This window comes from Leuresthes tenuis, unplaced genomic scaffold (assembly GCF_036924035.1).
Source record: "Leuresthes tenuis unplaced genomic scaffold, fLeuTen1.0.hap1 SCAF_10, whole genome shotgun sequence".
Classification (NCBI taxonomy): domain Eukaryota; kingdom Metazoa; phylum Chordata; class Actinopteri; order Atheriniformes; family Atherinopsidae; genus Leuresthes; species Leuresthes tenuis.
Window position 1 is genome coordinate 27,369,047 of NW_027325364.1, and position 26,718 is coordinate 27,395,764.

The 26,718-nt window shown below is 43.2% G+C and overlaps 7 non-coding genes across 7 annotated transcripts; 4 read left to right on the top strand and 3 right to left on the bottom strand.

The window, feature by feature from the left end:
• Positions 1-2,937: 2,937 nt before the first annotated feature.
• Positions 2,938-3,051, bottom strand: LOC140317254 (U5 spliceosomal RNA). Its single transcript, XR_011917584.1, has one exon. It is a non-coding gene; the product is annotated as a U5 spliceosomal RNA (small nuclear RNA).
• A 16,206-nt stretch (positions 3,052-19,257) lies between these two features.
• On the top strand, positions 19,258-19,371 carry LOC140317355 (U5 spliceosomal RNA). Its single transcript, XR_011917677.1, has one exon. It is a non-coding gene; the product is annotated as a U5 spliceosomal RNA (small nuclear RNA).
• Positions 19,372-19,679: 308 nt separating this feature from the next.
• Positions 19,680-19,863, top strand: LOC140317106 (U2 spliceosomal RNA). The gene has a single exon (XR_011917452.1). It is a non-coding gene; the product is annotated as a U2 spliceosomal RNA (small nuclear RNA).
• A 2,275-nt stretch (positions 19,864-22,138) lies between these two features.
• LOC140317407 (U5 spliceosomal RNA) lies at positions 22,139-22,252 on the top strand. The gene has a single exon (XR_011917724.1). It is a non-coding gene; the product is annotated as a U5 spliceosomal RNA (small nuclear RNA).
• Positions 22,253-22,568: 316 nt separating this feature from the next.
• On the top strand, positions 22,569-22,759 carry LOC140317011 (U2 spliceosomal RNA). The gene has a single exon (XR_011917365.1). It is a non-coding gene; the product is annotated as a U2 spliceosomal RNA (small nuclear RNA).
• A 2,639-nt stretch (positions 22,760-25,398) lies between these two features.
• On the bottom strand, positions 25,399-25,589 carry LOC140317472 (U2 spliceosomal RNA). Its single transcript, XR_011917770.1, has one exon. It is a non-coding gene; the product is annotated as a U2 spliceosomal RNA (small nuclear RNA).
• Positions 25,590-25,905: 316 nt separating this feature from the next.
• Positions 25,906-26,019, bottom strand: LOC140317409 (U5 spliceosomal RNA). The gene has a single exon (XR_011917726.1). It is a non-coding gene; the product is annotated as a U5 spliceosomal RNA (small nuclear RNA).
• Between the last annotated feature and the right edge of the window lie 699 nt (positions 26,020-26,718).

The window sequence follows — 26,718 nt, forward strand, 5'->3', positions numbered from 1 at the left end:
GTCTTTTGCACAGAGTAAAAGACAAAGCGTCTCAACCAAGCAAAGCTCACCAAGTAGGAACAATCGGGCCCTTTTCGATGGCTGCAACACCTGAAAGAGATATTGATGCGAGACCCGATCAAAGTCTAAATTTAAGATGACAAGCCGGGTGTTTCTGTCTCTAGCGTAATCAATGATGTCTCGAATCAGTACGAGGCTGTCGGTGAGTTGTCTCCCTGAGATGGCACAAGCTTGGTCTGGGTGAATTACCTCCTCTAAAACAGAGGACATCCGTGTCGCTAAAACCTTGCTAAAAAGTTTACAGTCAAAGTTTAAAAGTGTGATGGGCCTCCAATTCTTTAGGTCAGTCTTATCATTTTTTTTATAAAGTAGAGTCACTATTCCCACTCTAAAACTGTCAGGCAGTCGGTCGAGTTTTTCAAAATCTTTAAAAACATCTAAAATGTCTCATGATAAAAGGTCCCAATAGGTCAGATAGAATTCTGCAGGAAGCCCGTCTAAACCCGGAGCTCGACTTCTCTTAAAACCTGTTAGGCATTTTTTTAACTCTAAAGCAGTAAAATTCTGTGTCAAGTGTGCATTCTCTTTTACGGTTTTGTCAACGAATTTTAAGATTTCTGCCGATGTTTCCAAGTGCACTGGTTTCTCTTTGTACATGTTACGATAAAAGGTATGTACAGTTTCAATCATCTCTTGTGTGGATTTTGTTAAAAACCCATCTTCTCTTTTTAGATTTTGAATACACTCCTTTTTATTTATAACTTTCTTTCTTTTTCACCTTCCTCAATTTCCTGCTCCCTGCTTCTTACAAAAATTCCTTTACTCTTTATTTCTGCTAAAACTGACATTTCCTTTTTGACATCTTTGATTTCTTCTTTAAAGTCTATGCCACACTGATTTAGTTTAAAGTAGCGCTGTAAGCGTTTATGTAGTCCCATCATACATCTATTCTCTTTCCTTTTTTTACGTTTACCTTGCTGTTTAAAAAAAGTCTGGGTCGTTTCCTTCACCATTTCCCACCATTGTGCATGTGTTTCGTAGAGGTCTTGAAGGGTCTGCCACTCTTTATAACATTCCCTGTACTGACTGACTATGATTTCATCCTCCAACAGGGAACAGTTGAGTTTCCACAGACCACTTCCTACCGTCACATCAGAAGGGGGTGAAAGGGTGCAGGAGAGCATAAGGTGGTCTGAAAAGAAAACAGGGGTTAATCTAACATCAGTGGGTGGGCAATCTCTAGTAAAGAAATAATCAATGCGAGAGGCTCTGGTGCCATCATGACTAAACCAGGTGAAGCCCTCCTCTCTGGGATGCATGGTTTTAAAACAGTCAGTAAGCTTAAAATCCCTGCATATGCCCTGAAGTAAAATCGAAGTCTTATCCACTTTAAAATCTACCCCTGCTCTTTTTCTATCTTTCCTGCTCAAGATACAGTTAAAATCCCCTCCTACAACTAAAGGTACTTGCCCTAGCATGTAAAGCTGTATATCTTCTAAAAGGTCATACCTTTCATTTTTTCCATTGAAACCATAAATATTTAAGAGGTTAAAGTCTTGCCCCATAAAATTCAAGTGTGCTAAAAGTGCCCGTCCGTCTCTCACCACTGTGCTACCTTTCACCAGAACATGCGGATTTTTAATTAGAATGGCCACACCATCATTTTTATTTTGATTTGAGCCACTCCATATCGATAAATGGGGCCACATTTCCTCCCATTGTCTATGTTTTTTTAAAAAAGGTAGTCCACATTCTTGTATTAAAAACACATCTGATTTTATGGAGTCTAAGAAGGATAAAATACTCTGGGCTCTTGTCTTTGATTTCACACTTCTCACATTTAGTGTTGAGAAGGTGAGAACCATTAAAAGCATAAAGGAAAGTAGGTATGTCATTTTCGTTTTTCTAAGTTATCAAAACAAATTACACACAGGTTATTTCTTGGGAAACTAGCTCTTCCTTCATTTCTTTAGGTGAAAAGTGAGTAGGGTGATCTATATTTCCTTTTCGGACTCTCGGTGTTGGCCTCTGACGCAATGTTGCATTTAACTTTGAGTCCCTGGGGGTTGATTGCAGAGCTGAAGTTAAAAAGGAGACCTCATTTGGTGAGTCGGAGGGGAAGACTCTAGGTTCTTCCACTGAAGAACTGTCTGAAAGGGACCTAACCCTTCCCCTCTTCTCTGATACCACTGGGGAATCAGAGGCTCAGATGCCGTCCTCTTCGGCTGTTGACCTTCGGGGAGGTGAGTATCTTCACTAGACTCACCTGTCTGCTCTTCCTCCTCATTTAGCGTAGCTCCACCCTCTGCCTGTGAATTCTCACAGACTTCAACACTGAGTGGTGAGGCCTCTACAGGCCCCTCCCCTTTTTGCTCCTCACTTCCAATCCAAGCTTTTGGCGGGAAGTTTGAATTTATTGGGTCAACCTCTTCACTTTGTTCACCAACTGCCACCTTTGGTCCTTCTCTTTGTTGGCTTGACTGTGGCTTTACCGTCTTTAATTTGTTGGCAAAAGATTTAGGGCAATCTCTGAAGAGGTGATTTAATTCTCCACAGAGATTACATTTCCTGCCATTTGGACACTCTCCAAAAGTTTGCCCAATTTCTCTGCTCTTCCCACATAACACCTTGGTACAAGCCTCAACCAGGTGCCCATGCTCACCACACTTGCGGCAGAACTTGGGCTGCCCCTGGTAGTGGATGTAACCTCGGTTTTCAAGGTGGCCAGAGTGTCGCCCACCCGCTGCACTGAGCACTCTTCAGCCCTTTTAAATGGTATAACTTTGCACTCCCGCACGCTCCAGCAAGCACCATTCAAGCAACAACTTTGCACTCCAGCTTCGAACATCGGCACAGTCGCAACAAGTAAGGCGACTCTACTCAGAGAAGTCACTCTGCACAGTAAGAAGATTTCTTTTGCACAGACAGAAAGGGCTTCACCCGCAAAGGTAAAGCCTGCCAAAAATAGAAACAACTCATTAGTGCTGCTCTCCACAGAAATCTTTAGTAAAAGGCGAAAGACTTGTACGTTATGAAGAGAAACCAGAGTACGATTATCCGTCACTGCGGGAGCAGGGCATCAGGCTAGTTGGCATAGCCACCTTCCCCATGGTGAGCTTTGCTTGGTTGAGACGCTTGCTCCCCCCCCCCCCTTGCTCCTCGGCTGACCAACTAGGAACAATCGGGCCCTATTCGATGGCTGCCTTGTCTTTTACTCTGTGCAAAAGACAAGGCAGCAACAAAAACACCACAAGAATCCCGTATTGAGGCTTTGTTCTGATCGCTCATTCGGTGTCGTGTTTCTTTCAAGCAATTCTCCCGGTTAGCCCACACTCGGCTCGCTCCCATAGCCGTGTTAAAGTCTACTTCGCATTCACTCTCTTTTCTCAGCAGACTCTTGGGATTTTATCTATAAAATGAATTCCTTCACTCAAACTATGTGAAAACTGCTTTGTCCTTAATATTTACCATGTCTAGAAAGATTTAAACAAAAAAAAACAACGTTGTACTTTGCAGTAAAAGAAAGAGCAAATCTAAAGTTTCAGGAATCCGAGAATAAGCTTACTTTCATGAGTTCTTCACGATTTCGGATTTTGCTATAAAATGAATTCCTTCACTCAAACTAAATTAAAACTGCTAAACCGCTAATCTGTTATATGTAAGGCAGATGTCAAATTCACCGAAATAGGATCAAAGGGTATTCGGCCAATCGAGCTGTAGCAGCTTCGGTAAAAGAGTATAAGTTGAAGAGTTTGTGAATAAAGGTGTGCGCACACATAGTGTGCTGTACGAAAATAGGCAGGGAGCAATGCCGGCTTGGGTATATGTTCTTGTATGTTGTCTGACTGTTTGATTTGAATGTGTTGTGTAAGTGTCCTGTTGAATGTTACATGTTTGGGCTTTGACACGCTTCACTGTGGTTGTTAACTGTGTGGTGTGTCCTGAAATGTTATATGTTTGGGCTGTGTGACATGCTTAATGCTTGTCAGTAGCTATCCACTTATTCATATATAGCAACTGACAACATAAGAAGTCCGGACATACTTTGATAGTAGAAGTATCCTTATTGATAATAGATCACTAATTCATAGTGATAGAACAGTAGATGAACAGGTGCTTGCACATGTCTCACGAAAATAAAATGGGTGTATGATTGCTGACGGCAGAGCAATACTGCCAAACTTATGAGTTCTTGTGGCAAACTTGATTCAGTGTCTTGACGTGTATACGCTGTTTCGCTGACTTGATTGTCACAAGAAACAAAGTGTGTTTGATAAGATCCGACCATTTTATTACGGGAGGATCAGTATGTATGGATTCTGATGTGACTGATAAACCCATTCGTATCTTAAGCATAATCTAATACGTGAGACAACGCCCTGGCACACGATAAAAAAAAAAAGAGAGAGAGAGCGGTTTTGTGTCCCCACAGTCCATAGTGTAGAAAAGAGAGAAAAAAGCCTTTCTGATTTGGTGTGTGTGCTCATAGTGCAGAGTGTAGAGAAAAGAAAGCCGTTTTGGTGTCACGGGTGTTGTGACTTACACACACACATTTCTAAATTGAGAAAGGAAATTATTTTAGAGGAAGCACTAGAGTTTAGATCCCACATTTGTTGATAGGCATTCATTTATTTCTTCACTTCTGATGAAGTTTCAACAATAAACAACAAACTTTGTATTATGAGAAAGAACCAGACTCATTCTTCAGGAATCCGAAAATAAGCTCTATTTTATGAATTATGAACGAATTCGGATTCTCCTATAAAACGAATTTATTAACTCTAACCAAGTTAAGACTGCCTTGTCCTTCATATTTATTCATGTCTAATCAAGTTTCAACGATAAACAACGTTGTACTTTGTAGAATGAGAAAGAACTTCTTCAGCAATAAGCATCTCTCGACATATGACGAAATACAGATTTTGCTAAAAAATTAATTCCTTCTATCAGCCTGACTTAAAACTGTTTGTCCTCCTTATTTATCCACTTCAAATCAAGTTTCAACAATTAAAAAAAATTTGTAGTTTGAGAAAGAACAACTTAATCTTCAGCAATCAGTATAAAAAGAGGTGCAAATGCCAACCATACATACCTAAAAGGTGGAGCGGAAGTATTCAGCTGCAAGTAGGTGTGAATGTTCGACCATAATTTGTAAAAAGCGGGTAAGAAAAGGTTCGACTATATATTAACAAAAGCGGGAGGAGAGGTCTTCGGATGAGAGTGGGTGAGAATTTCCAACCATAATCTATAAAATACGGTGAAAAAAAATATGTGAATGCCTCATAGAACACTAAAAGCGGAAGTGTTCGGCTGCAAGAAGGTGTGAATGTCCGACTATATTTGGTGAAAAGCAGGTGAAGCAAGGTCTGAATGCCCAACCTTACATCATCAAAAGCGAGATCAGAGGTGTTTGGCTGCAAGAAGGCCATAGTTTGCCAAAAGCGGGTAAGGTGCGAATGACCGACTAAATATCAACAAAAGTGGGGGCGGAGGTCTTCGGATGCAAGTGGGTGTGAATATCCCACCATACAAGTATGGTGGAGAGGAAGCTGTGAATGGCCGACCATAGTAAAAGGCGGGTGAGAGAAGGTGCGAATGTCAAACCATACATAATCAAAACAGGGAGCGGAGGTGTTCTGCTGTAAGAAGGTGTGAATGTCCAACCATAGTTGGTAAAAAGCGGGTAAGAAAAGGTTAAAATACCCGACTGTACACAATCAATAGCGGGAGCGGAGTTGTTCGGCTACTAAAAGGTGTGAAAGTCCGACCATGGTTTGTAAAAAGCGGGTAAGAAAAGGTGCGAATGCCCGACAATGTATGATCAAAAGAGGGAGTGCAGGTTTTCGGCTGCAAGAAGGTCTGAATGTCCAACCATAATTTGTAAAAACCGGGGAAGAAAAGGCTCGAAAGCCCGACTATACACCATCAAAAGTGGGAGCGGAGGTGTTCAGCTGCAAGACGGTCTAAATGTCCATCAATAATTGCTAGAAAACATGAAAGAAAATTTTCGAAAATCAAACCACACATGATCATAAGTGGGAGAGGAGGTGTTCAGCTGCAAGAAGGTGTGAATGTCTACCCATAATTACTGAAAAATGGGTAAGAAAAGGTGCGAATGCCTAACCATACATCATCAAAAGAGGGAGCGGAGGTGTTCCGCTGTAAGACGGTGTGAATGTCCGACCATAGATGGTAAAAAGCGGGTAAGAAAAGGTTAAATTACCCGACTGTACACAATCAAAAGAGGGATCGGAGTTGTTCAGCTAAGAGAAGGTGTGAAAGTCCGACCTTGGTTTGTAAAAAGCGGGTAAGAAAAGGTTCGTATGCCCGAATATACACCATCAAAAGCGGAAGCGGAGGTGTTCGGCTGCAAGATATTGTGAACGTCCGACCAAAGTTTGTAAAAAGCAGTTAAGAAAAGGTTCGAATATCTAACCAAACATAATCAAAAGCGGGAGCAGAGCTGTTCAACTGGAAGTAGGTGTGAATGTCAGATCATAATTTGCAAAAAGCTGATGAGAAAGGGTGAGAATGCCCGACTATACACCATCAAATGCGGTATCGGAGTTGTTCGGCTGTGAGTAGGTGTGAATCTCCAACCATAATTGCTGAAAAATGTGTTAGAAAAGGTAAAAATGCCGGTCCATACATAATCAAAATCGGGAGAGGTGGTGTTCAGCTGCAAGAAGGTCTAAATGTCCATCAATAATTGCTAGAAAACATGAAAGAAAATTTTCGAAAATCAAACCACACATGATCATAAGTGGGAGAGGAGGTGTTCAGCTGCAAGAAGGTGTGAATGTCCACCCATAATCCCTGAAAAATGGGTAAAAAAAAGGTGCGAATGCCCAACCATACATCATCAAAAGCAGGAGTGCATGTGTTCGGCTACAAGAAGGTGTGAACGTCCAACCAAAGTTTGTAAAAAGCAGTTAAGAAAAGGTTCGAATATCCAACCAAACATAATCAAAAGCGGGAGCAGAGCTGTTCGACTGCAAGTAGCTGTGAATGTCAGATCATAATTTGCAAAAAGCTGATGAGAAAGGGTGAGAATGCCCGACTATACACCATCAAATGCGGGAGCGGAGTTGTTCGGCTGTGAGTAGGTGTGAATCTCCGACCATAATTGCTGAAAAATGTGTTAGAAAAGGTAAAAATGCCGGTCCATACATCATCAAAAGCGAGAGAGGTTGTGTTCGGCTGCAAGTAGGTGTGACTGTTCGACTAAAGTTTGTAAAAAGTGGGTAAGACAAGGTGCGAATGCCTGACAATGTATGATCAAAAGCGGGAGCGGAGGTGTTCAGCTGCAAGAAGGTCTACATGTCCATCAATAATTGCTAGAAAACATGAAAGAAACTTTTTGAAAATCAAACCGCACATGATCATAAGTGGGATAGGAGGTGTTCAGCTGCAAGGTGTGAATGTCCACCCATAATTCCTGAAAAATGGGCAAAAAAAAGGTGTGAATGCCCAACCATACATCATTAAAAGCAGGAGTGGAAGTGTTCGGCTACAAGAAGGTGTGAACGTCCAACCAAAATATGTAAAAAGAAGTTAAGAAAAGGTTCGAATATCCAACCAAACATAATCAAAAGCGGGAGCAGAGCTTTTCGACTGCAAGTAGGTGTGAATGTCAGATCATAATTTGCAAAAAGCTGATGAGAAAGGGTGAGAATGCCCGACTATACATCATCAAATGCGGGAGCGGAGTTGTTCGGCTGTGAGTAGGTGTGAATCTCCGACCATAATTGCTGAAAAATGTGTTAGAAAAGGTAAAAATGCCGGTCCATACATCATCAAAAGCGAGAGAGGTTGTGTTCAGCTGCAAGTAGGTGTGAATGTCCAGCCATAATTACTCACAAACGGGTAAGAAAAGGTAGTATTGCCAGACCATATATGATCAAAACAGGAAGCGGAGGTGGTTCAGCTGCAAGAAGGTTTGAATGTCCGACTAAAGTTCAAATATATTAAAGAAAGCGGGAGGAGAGGTCTTCGGATGAGAGTGGTTGAAAATTTCCGACCATAATGTATAAAATGCGGTGAAAAAAAGGTGTGATAGAACACTAAAAGGTGGAGCGGAAGTGTTCGGCTGCAAGAAGGTGTGAATGTCCGACTATATTTGGTGAAAAGCAGTTGAAGCAAGGTCTGAATGCCAAACCTTACATCATCAAAAGCGAGATCAGAGGTGTTTGGCTGCAAGAAGGCCATAGTTTGCCAAAAGCGGGTAAGGTGCGAATGTCTGACTAAATATCAACAAAATTTGGGGCAGAGGTCTTCGGATGCAAGTGGGTGTGAATATCCAACCATACAAGTATGGTGGAGAGGAAGCTGTGAATGTCCGACCATAGTTGGTAAAAAGCGGGTAAGAAAAGGTTAAAATACCCGACTGTACACAATCAATAGCGGGAGCGGATGTGTTCGGCTACAAGAAGGTGTGAAAGTCCGACCATGGTTTGTAAAAAGCGGGTAAGAAAAGGTGCGAATGTCCGACAATGTATGATCAAAAGAGAGAGCGGAGGTTTTCGGATACAATAAGGTTTGAATGTCCCACCATAGTTTGTAAAAAGCGGGTAAGAAAAGGTTCGAATGCCCGACTATACACCATCAAAAGCGGGAGCAGAGGTGTTCCGCTGTAAGACGGTGTGAATGTCCAACCATAGTTGGTAAAAAGCGGGTAAGAAAAGGTTAAAATACCCGACTTTACACAATCAATAGCGGGAGCGGAGTTGTTCGGCTACAAGAAGGTGTGAAAGTCCGACCATGGTTTGTAAAAACCGGGAAGAAAAGGCTCGAAAGCCCGACTATAAACCATCAAAAAGAAGGTTTGAATGTCCATCAATAATTGCTTTAAAACAAGAAAGTAAATTTTCGAATATCAAACCGTACATGATAATAAGCGGGAGAGGAGGTGTTCCGCTGTAAGACGGTGTGAATGTCCGACCATAGTTGGTAAAAAGCGGGTAAGAAAAGGTTAAAATACCCGACTGTACACAATCAATAGCGGGAGCGGAGTTGTTCGGCTACTAAAAGGTGTGAAAGTCCGACCCTGGTTTGTAAAAAGCGGGTAAGAAAATGTTCGAATGCCCGAACATACACAATCAAAAGAGGGAGCGGAGGTGTTCCGCTGTAAGACGGTGTGAATGTCCGATCATAGTTGGTAAAAAGCGGGTAAGAAAAGGTTAAAATACCCGACTGTACACAATCAAAAGAGGGAGCGGAGTTGTTCAGCTAAGAGAAGGTGTGAAAGTCCGACCATGGTTTGTAAAAGGGCGGGTAAGAAAAGGTTCGTATGCCCGAATATACACTATCAAAACCGGAAGTGTAGGTGTTCGGCTGCAAGAAGGTGTGAACGTCCGACCAAAGTTTGTAAAAAAGCAGTTAAGAAAAGGTTCGAATATCTAACCAAACATAATCAAAAGCGGGAGCAGAGCTGTTCGACTGCAAGTAGGTGTGAATGTCAGAGAATAATTTGCAAAAAGCTGATGAGAAAGGGTGAGAAATCCCGACTATACACCATCAAATGCGGTAGCGGAGTTGTTCGGCTGTGAGTAGGTGTGATTCTCCAACCATAATTGCTGAAAAATGTGTTAGAAAAGGTAAGAATGCCGGTCCATACATCATCAAAAGCGGGAGAGGTGGTGTTCAGCTGCAAGTAGGTGTGAATGTCCATTAATAATTGCTTTAAAACATGAAAGAAAATTTTCGAAAATCAAACCTTACATGATCATTAGCGGGAGAGGAGGTGTTCAGCTGCAAGAAGATGTGAATATCCAACTATAATTACTGAAAAATGGGTAGGAAAAGATGCGAATGTCCAACCATAAATCATCAAAAGCAGGAGTGGAGTTGTTGAGCTACAAGAAGGTATGAAAGTCCAACCATGGTTTGTAAAAAGCGGGTAAGAGAAGGTTCGAATACCCGAATATATACCATCAAAAGCGGAAGCGGGGGTGTTCGGCTGCAAGAAGGTGTGAAAGTCCGACCAAAGTTTGTAAAAAGCAGTTAAGAAAAGGTTTGAATATCCAACCGAACATAATCAAAAGCGGGAGCAGAGCTGTTCGACTGCAAGTAGGTGTGAATGTCAGATCATAATTGCTGAAAAATGTGATAGAAAAGACTAGAATGCCAGACAATACATCATCAAAAGCGGGAGAGGTGGTTTTTCGGCTGCAAGTAGGTGTGAATGTCCAGCCATAATTACTCACAAACGGGGGAAGAAAAGGTAGTATTTCCAGACCACACATGATCAAATGGAGGTGGTTCAGCTGCAAGGTGTGAATGTCTGACTAAAGTTTGTAAAAACCGTGTAAGACAAGGGGCGAATGCCCGACAATGTATGATCAAAAGAGGGAGCGGAGGTTTTCGGCTGCAAGGTCTGAATGTCCAACCATAATTTGTAAAAATCGGGGAAGAAAAGGCTCGAAAGCCCGACTATACACCATCAAAAGCGGGAGCAGAGGTGTTCAGGTGCAAGAAGGTCTGAATGTCCGACCAATAATTACTGAAAAATGGGTAAGAAAAGGTGCGAATGCCAAATCATACATCATCAAAAGCAGCAGCGGATGTGTTCGGCTACAAGAAGGTTTGAATGTCCAACCATAGTAAGTAATAGGTGGGTAAGAAAAGGCTCGAAAGCCCGACTATACACCATCAAAAGCGGAAGCGGAGGTGTTCGGCTGCAAGACGGTGTGAACGTCCGACCAAAGTTTGTAAAAAGCATTAAGAAAATGTTCGAATATCCAACCAAACATAATCAAAAGCGGGAGCAGAGCTGTTCGACTGCAAGTAGGTGTGAATATCAGATCATAATTTGCAAAAAGCTGATGAGAAAGGGTGAGAATGCCCGACTATACACTATCAAATGTGGGAGCGGAGGTGTTCGTCTGTGAGTAGGTGTGAATGTCCGACCATAATTGCTGAAAAATGTGTTAGAAAAGGTAAGAATGCCGGACCATATATCATCAAAAGCGGGAGAGGTTGTGTTTGGCTGCAAGAAGGTGTGAATGTCCAGCCATAATTACTCACAAACGGGTAAGAAAAGGTACTATTGCCAGACCATATATGATCAAAACAGGGAGTGGAGGTGGTTCAGCTGCAAGAAGGTTTGAATGTCCGACTAAAGTTTGTAAAAAGCGGGTAAGACAAGGTGTGAATGCCCGACAATGTATGATCAAAAGAGGAGTGGAGGTTTTCGGCTGCAAGAAGGTCTGAATGTCCACCCATAATTACTGAAAAATGGGTAAGAAAAGGTGCGAAAGCCCAACCGCACATGATCATAAGTGGATGAGAAGGTGTTCGACTGCAAGTAGGTGTGAATGTAAGATCATAATTTGTAAAAAGCGGGTAAGAAAAGGTAAGAATGCCCAACCATAAATTATCAAAAGCGGCAGCAGAGTTTCGGCTGGTATTTATCAATGTCTCGATAGATTTCAACAAAAAACAACGTTGTACTTTGCAGTAAAAGAAAGTGCAAATCAAAAGTTTTAGGAATCCGAGAATAAGCTTATTTTCATGAGTTCTGCACGATTTCGGATTTTATGTATAAAATGAATTTCTTCACGCAAACTAAGTTAACACTGCTTTGTCCTTCATATGTACCCATTTCTACATATATTTCAAGCATAAACTTCCTCATACTACCCTGAATGAGAAAGAGCCACACTTGTGATTAAGCCATACCTCCCTTTTGAGGAGTTCTGCATGATTTGGGATTTTATCTATAAAATTAATTCCTTCACTCAAACTATGTTAAAACGGCTTTTACCTTCATATTTATCAATGTCTCGATAGATTTAAACAAAAAAACAACGTTGTACTTTGCAATAAAAGAAAGAGCAAATCAAAAGTTTTAGGAATCCGAGAATAAGCTTATTTTCATGAGTTCTGCACGATTTCGGATTTTATGTATAAAATGAATTCATTCACTCAAACCAAGTTAAAACTGCTTTTTCCTTCATATTTATCAATGTCTAGATCGACTTCAACAAAGAACAACATTGTATTTTGCAGTAGAAGAAAGAGCAAAACTGAAGGATCAGGAATCCGAGAATAAGCTTCTTTTCATACGTTCTGCATGATTTGGGATTTTATGTATAAAATGAATTCCTTCACTCAAACTAAGTTAACACTGCTTTGTCCTTCATATGTACCCATTTCTACATATATTTCAAGCATAAACTTCCTCATACTACCCTGAATGAGAAAGAACCACACTTGTGATTAAGCCATACGCCCCTTTTGAGGAGTTCTGCATGATTTGGGATTTTATCTATAAAATCAATTCCTTCACTCAAACTATGTTAAAACGGCTTTTACCTTCATATTTATCAATGTCTCGATAGATTTAAACAAAAAAAACAACGTTGTACTTTGCAGTAAAAGAAAGAGCCAATCAAAAGTTTTAGGAATCCGAGAATAAACTTATTTTCATGAGTTCTGCACGATTTCGGATTTTATGTATAAAATGAATTCATTCACTCAAACCAAGTTAAAACTGCTTTTTCCTTCATATTTATATTATTTATCATATTTTGCAGTAGAAGAAAGAGCAACACTGAAGGATCAGGAATCCGAGAATAAGCTTATTTTCTTATGGGCAAGTGGGAACTGCTTTGTCCTTCATATTTATCAATGTGTAGATGGATTTCAACTTCTTCTACTGCAAAGTCCAATGTTTTTCTTTGTTGAAGTCGATCTAGACATTGATGAATATGGAAGGACAAAGCAGTTTTAACTTGGTTTGAGCAAAGCAATTCGTTTTATAGCAAAATCCGAAATCGTGCAGAACTCATGAAAGCAGGCTTTTACTCGGATTCCTGAAACTTTAGATTTGCTCTTTCTTTTACTGCAAAGTACAACGTTGTTTTTTTGTTTAAATATTTCTAGACATGGTAAATATGACGGACAAATCAGTTTTAACATAGTTTGAGTGAAGTAATGCATTTTATAAGCAAAATCCCAAATCATGCAGAATTCACAAAATGCTTTTTCTCGCTTTTCACTGCTTTTTACAAACTTTGGTCGGACGTTCACACCTTCTTGCATCCGAACACCGCTTCCGCTTTTGATGATGTATATTCGGGCATTCGAACCTTTTATTACCCGCTTTTTACAAACAATTGTCGGACTTTCACACCTTCTTGCAGCCGAACACCACCTCTCCTGCTTTTGATGATGTATGGTCCAGTATTCTTACCTTTTCTAACACATTTTTCAGCAATTATGGTCGGACATTCACACCTACTCACAGCTGGACACCTCCGCTCCCGCTTTTGATCATACAACGTCGGGACATCGCTCCTTGTCTTACCAGCTTTTTACAAACTTTAGTCGAACATTCACACCTTCTTGCAGCTGAACACCTCCGCTCCCGCTTTTGATGATGTATAGTCGGGCTTTCGAGCCTTTTCTTACCCGGTTTTTACAAATTATGGTTGGACATTCAGACCTTGCAGCCGAACACCTCCGCTCTCTCTTTTGATCATACATTGTCGGGCATTCGCACCTTGTCTTACCCGCTTTTTACAAACTATAGTCAGACATTCACACCTTGCAGCTGAACCTCCGCTCCCTGTTTTGATCATGTATGGTCTGGCAATACTACCTTTTCTTCCCCCGTTTGTGAGTAATTATGGCTGGACATTCACACCTACTTGCAGTCGAACAACTCTGCTCCCGCTTTTGATAATGTTTGGTTGGATATTCGAACCTTTTCTTACCCGCTTTTTACAAACCATGGTCGGACTTTCACACCTTCTTGTAGCCGAACAACTCCGCTCCCGCTATTGATTGTGTACAGTAGGGTATTTTAACCTTTTCTTACCCGCTTTTTACCAAGTATGGTCGGACATTCACACCTTCGTACAGCGGAACACCTCCGCTCCCTCTTTTGATGGTGTATGTTCGGGCATTCAAACCTTTTCTTACCCGCTTTTTCCAAACTATGGTCGGCTATTCACAGCTTCCTCTCCACCATACTTGTATGGTGGGATATTCACACCCACTTGCATCCGAAAACCTCCGCCCCAAATTTTGTTGATATTTAGTCGGACATTCGCACCTTACCCGCTTTTGGCAAACTATGGCCTTCTTGCAGCCAAACAACTCTGATCTCGCTTTTGATGATGTAAGGTTGGGCATTCAGACCTTGCTTCACCTGCTTTTCACCAAATATAGTCGGACATTCACACCTTCTTGCAGTCGAACACTTCCGCTCCACCTTTTAGTGTTCTATCACACCTTTTTTTTCACCGCATTTTATACATTATGGTTGGAAATTTTCAACCACTTTCATCCGAAGACCTCTCCTCCCGCTTTTGTTCATATATTTGAACTTTAGTTTGACATTCAAACCTTCTTGCAGCTGAACCACATCCGCTCCCTGTTTTGATCATATATGGTCTGGCAATACTACCTTTTCTTACCCGTTTGTGAGTAATTATGGCTGGACATTCACACCTACTTGCAGCCGAACACAACCTCTCTCGCTTTTGATGATGTATGGACCGGCATTTTTACCTTTTCTAACACATTTTTCAGCAATTATGGTCGGAGATTCACACCTACTCACAGCCGAACAACTCCGCTCCCGCATTTGATGATGTATAGTCGGGCATTCTCACCCTTTCTCATCAGCTTTTTGCAAATTATGATCTGACATTCACACCTACTTGCAGTCGAACAGCTCTGCTCCTGCTTTTGATTATGTTTGGTTGGATATTCGAACCTTTTCTTAACTTCTTTTTACATATTTTGTTTGGACGTTCACACCTTCTTGTAGCCGAACACTTCCACTCCTGCTTTTGATGATGTATGGTTGGGCATTCACACCTTTTTTTTGCCCATTTTTCAGGAATTATGGGTGGACATTCACACCTTGCAGCTGAACACCTCCTATCCCACTTATGATCATGTGCGGTTTGATTTTCAAAAAGTTTCTTTCATGTTTTCTAGCAATTATTGATGGACATGTAGACCTTCTTGCAGCTGAACACCTCCGCTCCCGCTTTTGATCATACATTGTCAGGCATTCGCACCTTGTCTTACCCACTTTTTACAAACTTTAGTCGAACAGTCACACCTTTTTGCAGCCGAACACCACCACTACCGCTTTTGATGATGTATGGTCCAGCATTCTTACCTTTTCTAACACATTCTTCAGCAATTATGGTCGGACATTCACACCTACTCAGAGCCGAACACCTCCGCTCCCGCATTTGATGGTCTATAGTCGGGCATTCTACAGCGTAAAAGACTCATTCTTATGTTTGGTTAGATATTCGAACCTTTTCTTAACTGCTTTTTACAAACTTTGGTCGGACGTTCACAATATCTTGCAGCCGAACACCTCCGCTTCCGCTTTTGATGGTGTATATTCGGGCATACGAACCTTTTCTTACCCGCTTTTTACAAACCAAGGTCGGACTTTCACACCTTCTCTTAGCTGAACAACTCCGCTCCCTCTTTTGATTGTGTACAGTCGGGTAATTTAACCTTTTCTTACCCGCTTTTTACCATCTATGGTCGGACATTCACACCGTCTTACAGCGGAACACCTCCGCTCCCTCTTTTGATGATGTATGGTTAGGCATTCGCACCTTCTCTTACCCATTTTTCAGTAATTATGGGTAGACATTCACACCTTCTTGCAGCTGAACACCTCCTCTCCTGCTTATGATCATGTGCAGTTTGATATTTGAAAATTTTCTTTCATGTTTTCTAGCAATTATTGATGGACATTCAGACCGTCTTGCAGCTGAACACCTCCGCTCCAGCTGTTGATGGTGTATAGTCGGGCTTTCGAGCCTTTTCTTCCCCGATTTTTACAAATTATGGATGGACATTCAGACCTTCTTTCAGCCGAAAACCTCCGCTCCCTCTTTTGATCATACATTGTCGGGCATTCGCACCTTTTCTTACCCGCTTTTTACAATTCATGGTCGGACTTTCACACCTTTTAGTAGCGGAACAACTCTGCTCCCGCTATTGATTGTGTACAATCGGGTATTTTAACCTTTTCTTACCTGCTTTTTGCCAACTATGGTTGGACATTCACACCTTCTTACAGCGGAACACCTCCGCTCCCTCCTTTGATGGTGTATGTTCGGGCATTCGAACCTTTTCTTACCCGCTTTTTACAAACTATGGTCAGACATTCAAACCTTCTTGTAGCCGAACACATCCACTCCTGCTTTTGATGATGGGTATTCAAACCTACTTGTTGCCCGCTTTTCATTAATTATGGGTGGACATACACACCTTGTCGCAGCCAAACACCTCCGCTCCCTGTTAGGATCATGTATGGTTGGGCATTCGTACCTTTTCTTACCCATTTTGCAGTAATTATGGGTGGACATTCACACCTTCTTGCATTTGAACACCTCCTCTCCCGCTTATGATCATGTGCGGTTTGATTTTCGAAAATTCTCTTCCATGTTTTCTAGCAATTATTGATGGACATTCAGACCTTCTTGCTGCTGAACACCTCCGCTCCAGCTGTTGATGGTGTATAGTCGGGCTTTTGAGCCTTTTCTTCCCAGATTTTTACAAAATATGGATGGACATTCAGACCTTGTTTCAGCCGAAAACCTCCGCTCCCTCTTTTGATCATACATTGTCGGGCATTCGCACCTTTTCTTACCCGCTTTTTACAAACCATGGTCGGACTTTCACACCTTTTAGTAGCGGAACAACTCTGCTCCCGCTATTGATTGTGTACAATCGGGTATTTTAACCTTTTCTTACCTGCTTTTTGCCAACTATGGTCGGACATTCACACCTTCTTACAGCGGAACACCTCCGCTCCCTCCTTTGATGGTGTATGTTCGGGCATTCGAACCTTTTCTTAACCGCTTTTTACAAACTATGGTCAGACATTCACACCTTCTTGCAGCCGAACACTTCCGCTCTACCTTTTAGTGTTCTATGGGGTATTCACACCTTTTTTTTCACCGCATTTTATAGATTATGGTTGTAAATTCTCACCCACTCTTATCCGAAGACCTCTCCTCCTGCTTTGGTTAATATATAGTCGGGCATTCAAACCTTTTCTTACCCGCTTTTTACTAATTATGTTCGAACATTCACACCTACTTGCAGCCGAACACCTCCGCTCCCGCTTTTGATGGTGTATAGTCGGGCTTTCGAGCCTTTTCTTCCCCGGTTTTTACAAATTATGGTTGGACATTCAGACCTTGCAGCCGAAAACCTCCGCTCCCTCTTTTGATCATACATTGTCAGGCATTCGCACCTACTTGCAGCCGAATACTTCCGCTCCACCTTTTAGTGATGTATGGTTGGCATTTGCACCTTTTCTTACCCTTTCTTACCCTACTGATTACTTAAGATTAAGTTGTTTTTTCGCAAACTACAACATTTTTTTAATTGTTGAAACTTGATTTGAAGTGGATAAATAAGGAGGACAAACAGTTTTAAGTCAGGCTGATAGAAGGAATTAATTTTATAGCAAAATCTGTATTTCGTCATATGTCGAGAGATGCTTATTGCTGAAGAAGTACAAAGTACAACTTTGTTTATCGTTGAAACTTGATTAGACATGAATAAATATGAAGGACAAAGCAGTCTTAACTTGGTTAGAGTTAAGGAATTCGTTTTATAGGAGAATCCGAATTCGTGCATAACTCGTAAAATAGAGCTTATTTTCGGATTCCTGAAGAATGAGTCTGGTTCTTTCTCATAATACAAAGTTTGTTGTTTATTGTTGAAACTTCATCAGAAGTGAAGAAATAAATGAATGCCTATCAACAAATGTGGGATCTAAACTCTAGTGCTTCCTCTAAAATAATTTCCTTTCTCAATTCAGAAATGTGTGTGTGTAAGTCACAACACCCGTGACACAAAAACGGCTTTCTTTTCTCTCTTTTCTCTACACTCTGCACTGTGAGCACACACACCAAATCAGAAAGGCTTTTTTCTCTCTTTTCTACATTATGGACTGTGGGGACACAAAACCGCTCTCTCTTTTTTTTTTTTGATTGTGTGCCAGGGCGTTGTCTCACGTATTAGATTATGCTTACGATACGAATGGGTTTTATCAGTCACATCAGAATCCATACATACTGATCCTCCCGTAATAAAATGGTCGGATCTTATCAAACACACTTTGTTTCTTGTGACAATCAAGTCAGCGAAACAGCGTATACACGTCAAGACACTGAATCAAGTTTGCCACAAGAACTCATAAGTTTGGCAGTATTGCTCTGCCGTCAGCAATCATACACCCATTTTATTTTCGTGAGACATGTGCAGGCACCTGTTCATCTACTGTTCTATCACTATGAATTAGTTTATCTATTATCAATAAGGATACTTCTACAACTACTATCAAAGTATGTCCAGACTTCTTATGTTGTCAGTTGCTATATATGAATAAGTGGGTAGCTACTGACAAGCATTAAGCATGTCACACAGCCCAAACATATAACATTTCAGGACACACCACACAGTTAACAACCACCGTGAAGTGTCAAAGCCCAAACATGTAACATTCAACAGGACACTTAAACAACACATTCAAATCAAACAGTCAGACAACATACAAGAACATATACCCCAGCCGGCATTGCTCCCTGCCTATTTTCCTACAGCTCACTATGTGTGCGCACATCTTTATTCACAAAAGTTCAACTTATACTCTTTTACCCAAGCTGCTACAGCTCGATTGGCCGAATACCCTTAGATCCTATTTCGGTGAATTTGACATCTGCCTTACATGTAACAGATTAGCGGTTTAGCAGTTTTAATTTAGTTTGAGTGAAGGAATTCATTTTATAGCAAAATCCGAAATCGTGAAGAACTCATGAAAGTAAGCTTATTCTCGGATTCCTGAAACTTTAGATTTGCTCTTTCTTTTACTGCAAAGTACAACGTTGTTTTTTTTTTGTTTAAATCTTTCTAGACATGGTAAATATGAAGGACAAAGCAGTTTTAACATAGTTTGAGTGAAGGAATTCATTTTATAGATAAAATCCCAAGAGTCTGCTGAGAAAAGAATGCGAAGTAGACTTTAACACGGCTCTGGGAGCGAGCCGAGTGTGGGCTAACCGGGAGAATTGCTTGAAAGAAACGCGACACCGAATGAGCGGTCAGAACAAAGCCTCAATACGGTGTTCCCGTGGTGTTTTTGTTGCTGCCTTGTCGATTGCACAGGGGCAAGCGTTTCAACCAAGCAACGCTCACCATGGGGAAGGTGGCTATGCCAACTAGCCTGATGCCCTGCTCCCGCAGTGACGGATAATCGTACTCTGGTTTCTCTTCATAACATACAAGTCTTTCGCCTTTTACTAAAGACTTTCGTGGAGAGCAGCACTAATGAGTTGTTTCTATTTTTGGCAGGCTTTACCTTTGCGGGTGAAGCCCTTTCTGTCTGTGCAAAAGAAATCTTGTTACTGTGCAGAGTGACTTCTCTGAGTAGAGTCCCCTTACTTGTTGCGATTGTGCCGATGTTCGAAGCTGGAGTGCAAAGTTGTTGCTTGAATGGTGCTTGCTGGAGCATGCGGGAGTGCAAAGTTATACCATTTAAAAGGGCTGAAGAGTGCTCAGTGCAGCGGGTGGGCGGAGGTGCAACGTGACACTCTGGCCACCTATGGCCATAAAAAGAACACTGCTACAAGTGCGCATTGTGCCAGCAAGGGCCCTCGGACCTGAAACAGTGGACAGTTATCGCTTCTTGGCCTTTTGGCTAAGATCAAGTGTAGTATCTGTTCTTATCAGTTTAATGTGTCCTCTATACGAGGACTACATATTAAATGGATTTTTAAGAATAGGAGTTGAAAAAGAAGCTTGCTCCGTTCACTCCAAGCATCGACCCAGTACTGCAGTGCCGCTGGGAACGGTGCGCTCTTCTCTGCTCTTGTGAAAAAGCAAACAGCGGTGCAGGATGGAAGTTTCAGGGAGCCCAAGATGAAACTTTCTTTTAATCTGCTGAGAAAAGAGAGTGAATGCGAAGTAGACTTTAACACAGCTCTGGAAGCGAGCCGAGTGTGGGCTAACCGGGAAAATTGCTTGAAAGAAACGCGACACCGAATGAGTGGTCAGAACAAAGCCTCAATACGGTGTTCCCGTGGTGTTTGTGGCTGCCTTGTCTTTTGCACAGAGTAAAAGACAAGGCAGCCATCGAATAGGGCCCGATTGTTCCTACTTGGTCAGCCGAGGAGCAAGGGGGGGGAGCAAGCGTCTCAACCAAGCAAATCTCACCAAGTAGGAACAATCGGGCCCTATTCGATTGCTGCAACACCTGAAAGAGATATTGATGCGAGACCCGATCAAAAGCTTTTTCAAAGTCTAAATTTAAGATGACAAGCCGGGTGTTTCTGTCTCTAGCGTAATCAATGATGTCTCGAATCAGTACGAGGCTGTCGGTGAGTTGTCTCTCTGAGATGGCACAAGCCTGGTCTGGGTGAATTACCTCCTCTAAAACAGAGGACATCCGTGTCGTTAAAACTTTGCTAAAAAGTTTACAGTCAAAGTTTAAAAGTGTGATGGGCCTCCAATTCTTTAGGTCAGTCTTATCATTTTTATCAGAAGTGAAGAAATAAATGAATGCCTATCAACAAATGTTGGATCTAAACTCTAGTGCTTCCTCTAAAATAATTTCCTTTCTCAATTTAGAAATGTGTGTGTGTAAGTCACAACACCCGTGACACCAAAACGGCTTTCTTTTCTCTACACTCTGCACTGTGAGCACACACACCAAATCAGAAAGGCTTTTTTCTCTCTTTTCTACATTATGGACTGTGGGGACACAAAACCGCTCTCTCTTTTTTTTTTTTATCGTGTGCCAGGGCGTTGTCTCACGTATTAGATTGTGCTTAAGATACGAATGGGTTTTATCAGTCACATCAGAATCCATACATACTGATCCTCCCGTAATAAAATGGTCGGATCTTATCAAACACACTTTGTTTCTTGTGACAATCAAGTCAGCGAAACAGCGTATACACGTCAAGACACTGAATCAAGTTTGCCACAAGAACTCATAAGTTTGGCAGTATTGCTCTGCCGTCAGCAATCATACATCCATTTTATTTTCGTGAGACATGTGCAGGCACCTGTTCATCTACTGTTCTATCACTATGAATTAGTTTATCTATTATCAATAAGGATACTTCTACAACTACTCTATCAAAGTATGTCCGGACTTCTTACGTTGTCAGTTGCTATATATGAATAAGTGGGTAGCTACTGAGAAGCATTAAGCATGTCACACAGCCCAAACATATAACATTTCAGGACACACCACACAGTTAACAACCACAGTGAAGCGTGTCAAAGCCCAAACATGTAACATTCAACAGGACACTTACACAACACATTCAAATCAAACAGTCAGACAACATACAAGAACATATACCCCAGCCGGCATTGCTCCCTGCCTATTTTCCTACAGCTCACTATGTGTGCGCACACCTTTATTCACAAACTCTTCAACTTATACTCTTTTACCGAAGCTGCTACAGCTCGATTGGCCGAATACCGAATAATCCTAATTCGGTGAATTTGACATCTGCCTTACATGTAACAGATTAGCGGTTTAGCAGTTTTAATTTAGTTTGAGTGAAGGAATTCATTTTATAGCAAAATCCGAAATCGTGAAGAACTCATGAAAGTAAGCTTATTCTCGGATTCCTGAAACTTTAGATTTGCTATTTCTTTTACTGCAAAGTACAACGTTGGTTTTTTTGTTTAAATCTTTCAAGACATGGTAAATATGAAGGACAAAGCAGTTTTAACATAGTTTGAGTGAAGGAATTCATTTTATTGATAAAATCCCAAGAGTCTGCTGAGAAAAGAGAGTGAATGCGAAGTAGACTTTAACACGGCTCTGGGAGCGAGCCGAGTGCGGGCTAACCGGGAGAATTGCTTGAAAGAAACGCGACACCGAATGAGCGGTCAGAACAAAGCCTCAATACGGTTTTCTCGTGGTGTTTTTGTTGCTGCCTTGTCTTTTGCACAGAGTAAAAGACAAGGCAGCCATCGAATAGGGCCCGATTGTTCCTACTTGGTCAGCCGAGGAGCAAGGGGGGGGGGGGAGCAAGCGTCTCAACCAAGCAAAGCTCACCATGGGGAAGGTGGCTATGCCAACTAGCCTGATGCCCTGCTCCCGCAGTGACGGATAATCGTACTCTGGTTTCTCTTCATAACGTACAAGTCTTTCACCTTTTACTAAAGACTTCTGTGGAGAGCAGCACTAATGAGTTGTTTCTATTTTTGGCAGGCTTTACCTTTGCGGGTGAAGCCCTTTCTGTCTGTGCAAAAGAAATCTTGTTACTGTGCAGAGTGACTTCTCTGAGTAGAGTCGCCTTACTTGTTGCGACTGTGCCGATGTTCGAAGCTGGAGTGCAAAGTTGTTGCTTGAATGGTGCTTGCTGGAGCGTGCGGGAGTGCAAAGTTATACCATTTAAAAGGGCTGAAGAGTGCTCAGTGCAGCAGGTGGGCGGAGGTGCAAAGTGACACTCTGGCCACCTATGGCCATAAAAAGAACAGGGGTGTTAGCGGACAAGTGCGCATTGTGCCAGGAAGGGCCCTCGGACGTGAACCAGTGGACAGTTGTCGCTTCTCGGCCTTTTGGCTAAGATCAAGTGTAGTATCTGTTCTTATCAGTTTAATATCTGGTATGTCCTCTATACGAGGACTACATATTAAATGGATTTTTAGCAATAGGAGTTGAAAAAGTAGCTTGCTCCGTTCACTCCAAGCATTGACCCCGTACTGCAGTGCCGCTGGGAACGGTGCGCTCTTCTCTACTCTTGTGAAAAAGCAAACAGCGGTGCAGGATGCAAGTTTCAGGGAGCCCAAGATGAAACTTTCTTTTAGTCTGCTGAGAAAAGAGAGTGAATGCGAAGTAGACTTTAACATGGCTCTGGGAGCGAGCCGAGTGCGGGCTAACCGGGAGAATTGCTTGAAAGAAACGCCATACCAAATGAGCGGTCAGAACAAAGCCTCAATACGGTGTTCCCGTTGTGTTTTTGTTGCTGCCGCTGTTTGCTTTTTCACAAGAGCGCACCTGTTGAGGGGGGGCCTGGGGGGGCCTGGGTGATGGTGGGTCTCAGGCCCGGGCTGCTGCGACTGGTGTGACCGGGTGGTTTGTTTGTTTGTTTTTTGTTGTTGTTTGTTTGTTTTTTGTAGAGGTCCTCCGGAGTGGGGTTGGGTTGAGTGGGGTGGGGCGGGATGGGTACCTTCTGGGGGTACAGTAGCTCCCAGAATATGGTCGCTGCAGGCCCCGAGCCTGGTGGACATCAGGCCCTCCTGTCCTGTGTTGGCTCCCTTTTAAAAAGTACAGAACTTAGAACAGGTCTAGGCCCTGGCTTTCGGCAGAACTGTCTTCTTTACTTTTTTTTTTTTTCCCCTTATCGTGTTCAGCATTATGGCAGCAGAATTGTAGTCTGAATACCTTTGATGCCAAACAGATTTGCTTTGCCAAGGGAAGTTTTATAAATGTAAAGCTCCCCTTGATGCCCATTTATTTATTTCTGTTTACAATATATGACATGTAATAGAACTGAACCGGACCGGGGGACAAGGAAAGAAGAAGAGGAAAGAAGAGAAAAACAGAACATACATCGCATACAACACAGCTGTGGATATAGATGACCTGAGACGACATGATAATACATCAACTGCTTAGCGACCATGCTACTGGACTAATGAATGTGGTTGTGTGTGTGTGAGAACATGCAACACCCATGGCACAGGACCTACATGATAACCGTGCTTAGTTATGAGTGTATAAGCGTACAGGGCCACAATCCACAGCCCCCCCAAGCAATCAGAAGCAGGCAGAGAGGGCCACAAGACCCAGGCAACCAGCAGCCCCCACAGAGCACAGAACCCAGGAAGCCCACCGCAGGGGCAACCACGCATCCACCCAGAAGACTGCAGAGGAAGCCCCCGGAAAGAGCCCCCATAAGCATAGGGCAGAGGCCCTCCGGGAGCCAGGGGCAACAGCCCACCGACGTCGCCAGGCCCCAGCCGCCCAGACATGGGCCGTGCACTGGATCCGGGCCCCAGGAGCCCGAGCGCCCCCAAACCCCCCGACAGAGGCCCCACCCAATACCCAGGAGGGCCAAGCGCCCCAGACAGCCACACAGTGGGTCAGCGCCTGCCCCAGCACCCCTGGCCAAGTGCCCTGGGAGTCAAGACGTGCCCACAGGTGGGTGAAGTCGCGAGCAGCGGAGAGAGGCCACGCCGCCCCCCCCATCGGGAGAAGCACAGGCAGGCCAGGCCACAGCAAGTCCAAGATCCAGGCCCAATCATTACCACACACAGTTTCATGTCCCATACATCCACACGTCCTCCCTCCCTCGACTCCGCTGGGGTGTAGTGCAGCGGGCACACCAGGGGGCCAGCAGCCCCCCAGCCACCACAGACCCCAAACCAGCAGAACAATTAATTAATCCTCCTGGCCCCTCCCGCCCCGAGCAGCAACCAGGAAGCAGGGGTGTGCGAAGAAGACCCCTCCCCTCACCCTTCTGGCTCTTCAATATTTTCTAATAGTGAGCAATTAAAATTGAGGGGCAGCCAAACTTGTAGAACTGGGAGCGTGGCCCTCTGGGCAGCCTACATACCCAAAGAGCCCCGCCCACCAGATGCCACTCAGTGTAACCACCCCCCAAGACCTAATGTGTGTGTGTGAGTGTGTTTGATAAGTAGTAATGTCTAAGGTGTAATTAAAACAGGGGTGGGAACTGCAGAGTGCAACTACTGCAGAGTCCACTACACCCCACCGAACACACACGCCCCCAAAACCCTTCATGTGTGAGTGTGTGCTGTGTACAGGAGCCAGAAGGGAGAGGGGTATGGGGATATACACTGGGGGCAGCCAGGGACTGGCTGCAATAGGCATCCCCGCTACCAGGGAGCCAACACAGGACAGGAGGGCCTGATGTCCACCAGGCTCGGGGCCTGCAGCGACCATATTCTGGGAGCTACTGTACCCCCAGAAGGTACCCATCCCGCCCCACCCCACTCAACCCAACCCCACTCCGGAGGACCTCTACAAAAAACAAACAAACAACAACAAAAAACAAACAAACAAACCACCCGGTCACACCAGTCGCAGCAGCCCGGGCCTGAGACCCACCATCACCCAGGCCCCCCCAGGCCCCCCCTCAACAGGTGCGCTCTTGTGAAAAAGCAAACAGCGGCAGCAACAAAAACACAACGGGAACACCGTATTGAGGCTTTGTTCTGACCGCTCATTTGGTATGGCGTTTCTTTCAAGCAATTCTCCCGGTTAGCCGACACTCGGCTCGCTCCCATAGCCGGGTTAAAGTCTACTTCGCATTCACTCTCTTTTCTCAGCAGACTAAAAGAAAGTTTCATCTTGGGCTCCCTGAAACTTGCATCCTGCACCGCTGTTTGCTTTTTCACAAGAGTAGAGAAGAGCGCACCGTTCCCAGCGGCACTGCAGTACGGGGTCAATGCTTGGAGTGAACGGAGCAAGCTACTTTTTCAACTCCTATTGCTAAAAATCCATTTAATATGTAGTCCTCGTATAGAGGACATATCAGATATTAAACTGATAAGAACAGATACTACACTTGATCTTAGCCAAAAGGCCGAGAAGCGACAACTGTCCACTGGTTCACTTCCGAGGGCCCTTCCTGGCACAATGCGCACTTGTCCGCTAACACCCCTGTTCTTTTTATGGCCATAGGTGGCCAGAGTGTCACTTTGCACCTCCGCCCACCCGCTGCACTGAGCACTCTTCAGCCCTTTTAAATGGTATAACTTTGCACTCCCGCACGCTCCAGCAAGCACCATTCAAGCAACAACTTTGCACTCCAGCTTCGAACATCGGCACAGTCGCAACAAGTAAGGCGACTCTACTCAGAGAAGTCACTCTGCACAGTAACAAGATTTCTTTTGCACAGACAGAAAGGGCTTCACCCGCAAAGGTAAAGCCTGCCAAAAATAGAAACAACTCATTAGTGCTGCTCTCCACAGAAGTCTTTAGTAAAAGGTGAAAGACTTGTACGTTATGAAGAGAAACCAGAGTACGATTATCCGTCACTGCGGGAGCAGGGCATCAGGCTAGTTGGCATAGCCACCTTCCCCATGGTGAGCTTTGCTTGGTTGAGACGCTTGCTCCCCCCCCCCCTTGCTCCTCGGCTGACCAAGTAGGAACAATCGGGCCCTATTCGATGGCTGCCTTGTCTTTTACTCTGTGCAAAAGACAAGGCAGCAACAAAAACACCACGAGAAAACCGTATTGAGGCTTTGTTCTGACCGCTCATTCGGTGTCGCGTTTCTTTCAAGCAATTCTCCCGGTTAGCCCGCACTCGGCTCGCTCCCAGAGCCGTGTTAAAGTCTACTTCGCATTCACTCTCTTTTCTCAGCAGACTCTTGGGATTTTATCAATAAAATGAATTCCTTCACTCAAACTATGTTAAAACTGCTTTGTCCTTCATATTTACCATGTCTTGAAAGATTTAAACAAAAAAACCAACGTTGTACTTTGCAGTAAAAGAAATAGCAAATCTAAAGTTTCAGGAATCCGAGAATAAGCTTACTTTCATGAGTTCTTCACGATTTCGGATTTTGCTATAAAATGAATTCCTTCACTCAAACTAAATTAAAACTGCTAAACCGCTAATCTGTTACATGTAAGGCAGATGTCAAATTCACCGAATTAGGATTATTCGGTATTCGGCCAATCGAGCTGTAGCAGCTTCGGTAAAAGAGTATAAGTTGAAGAGT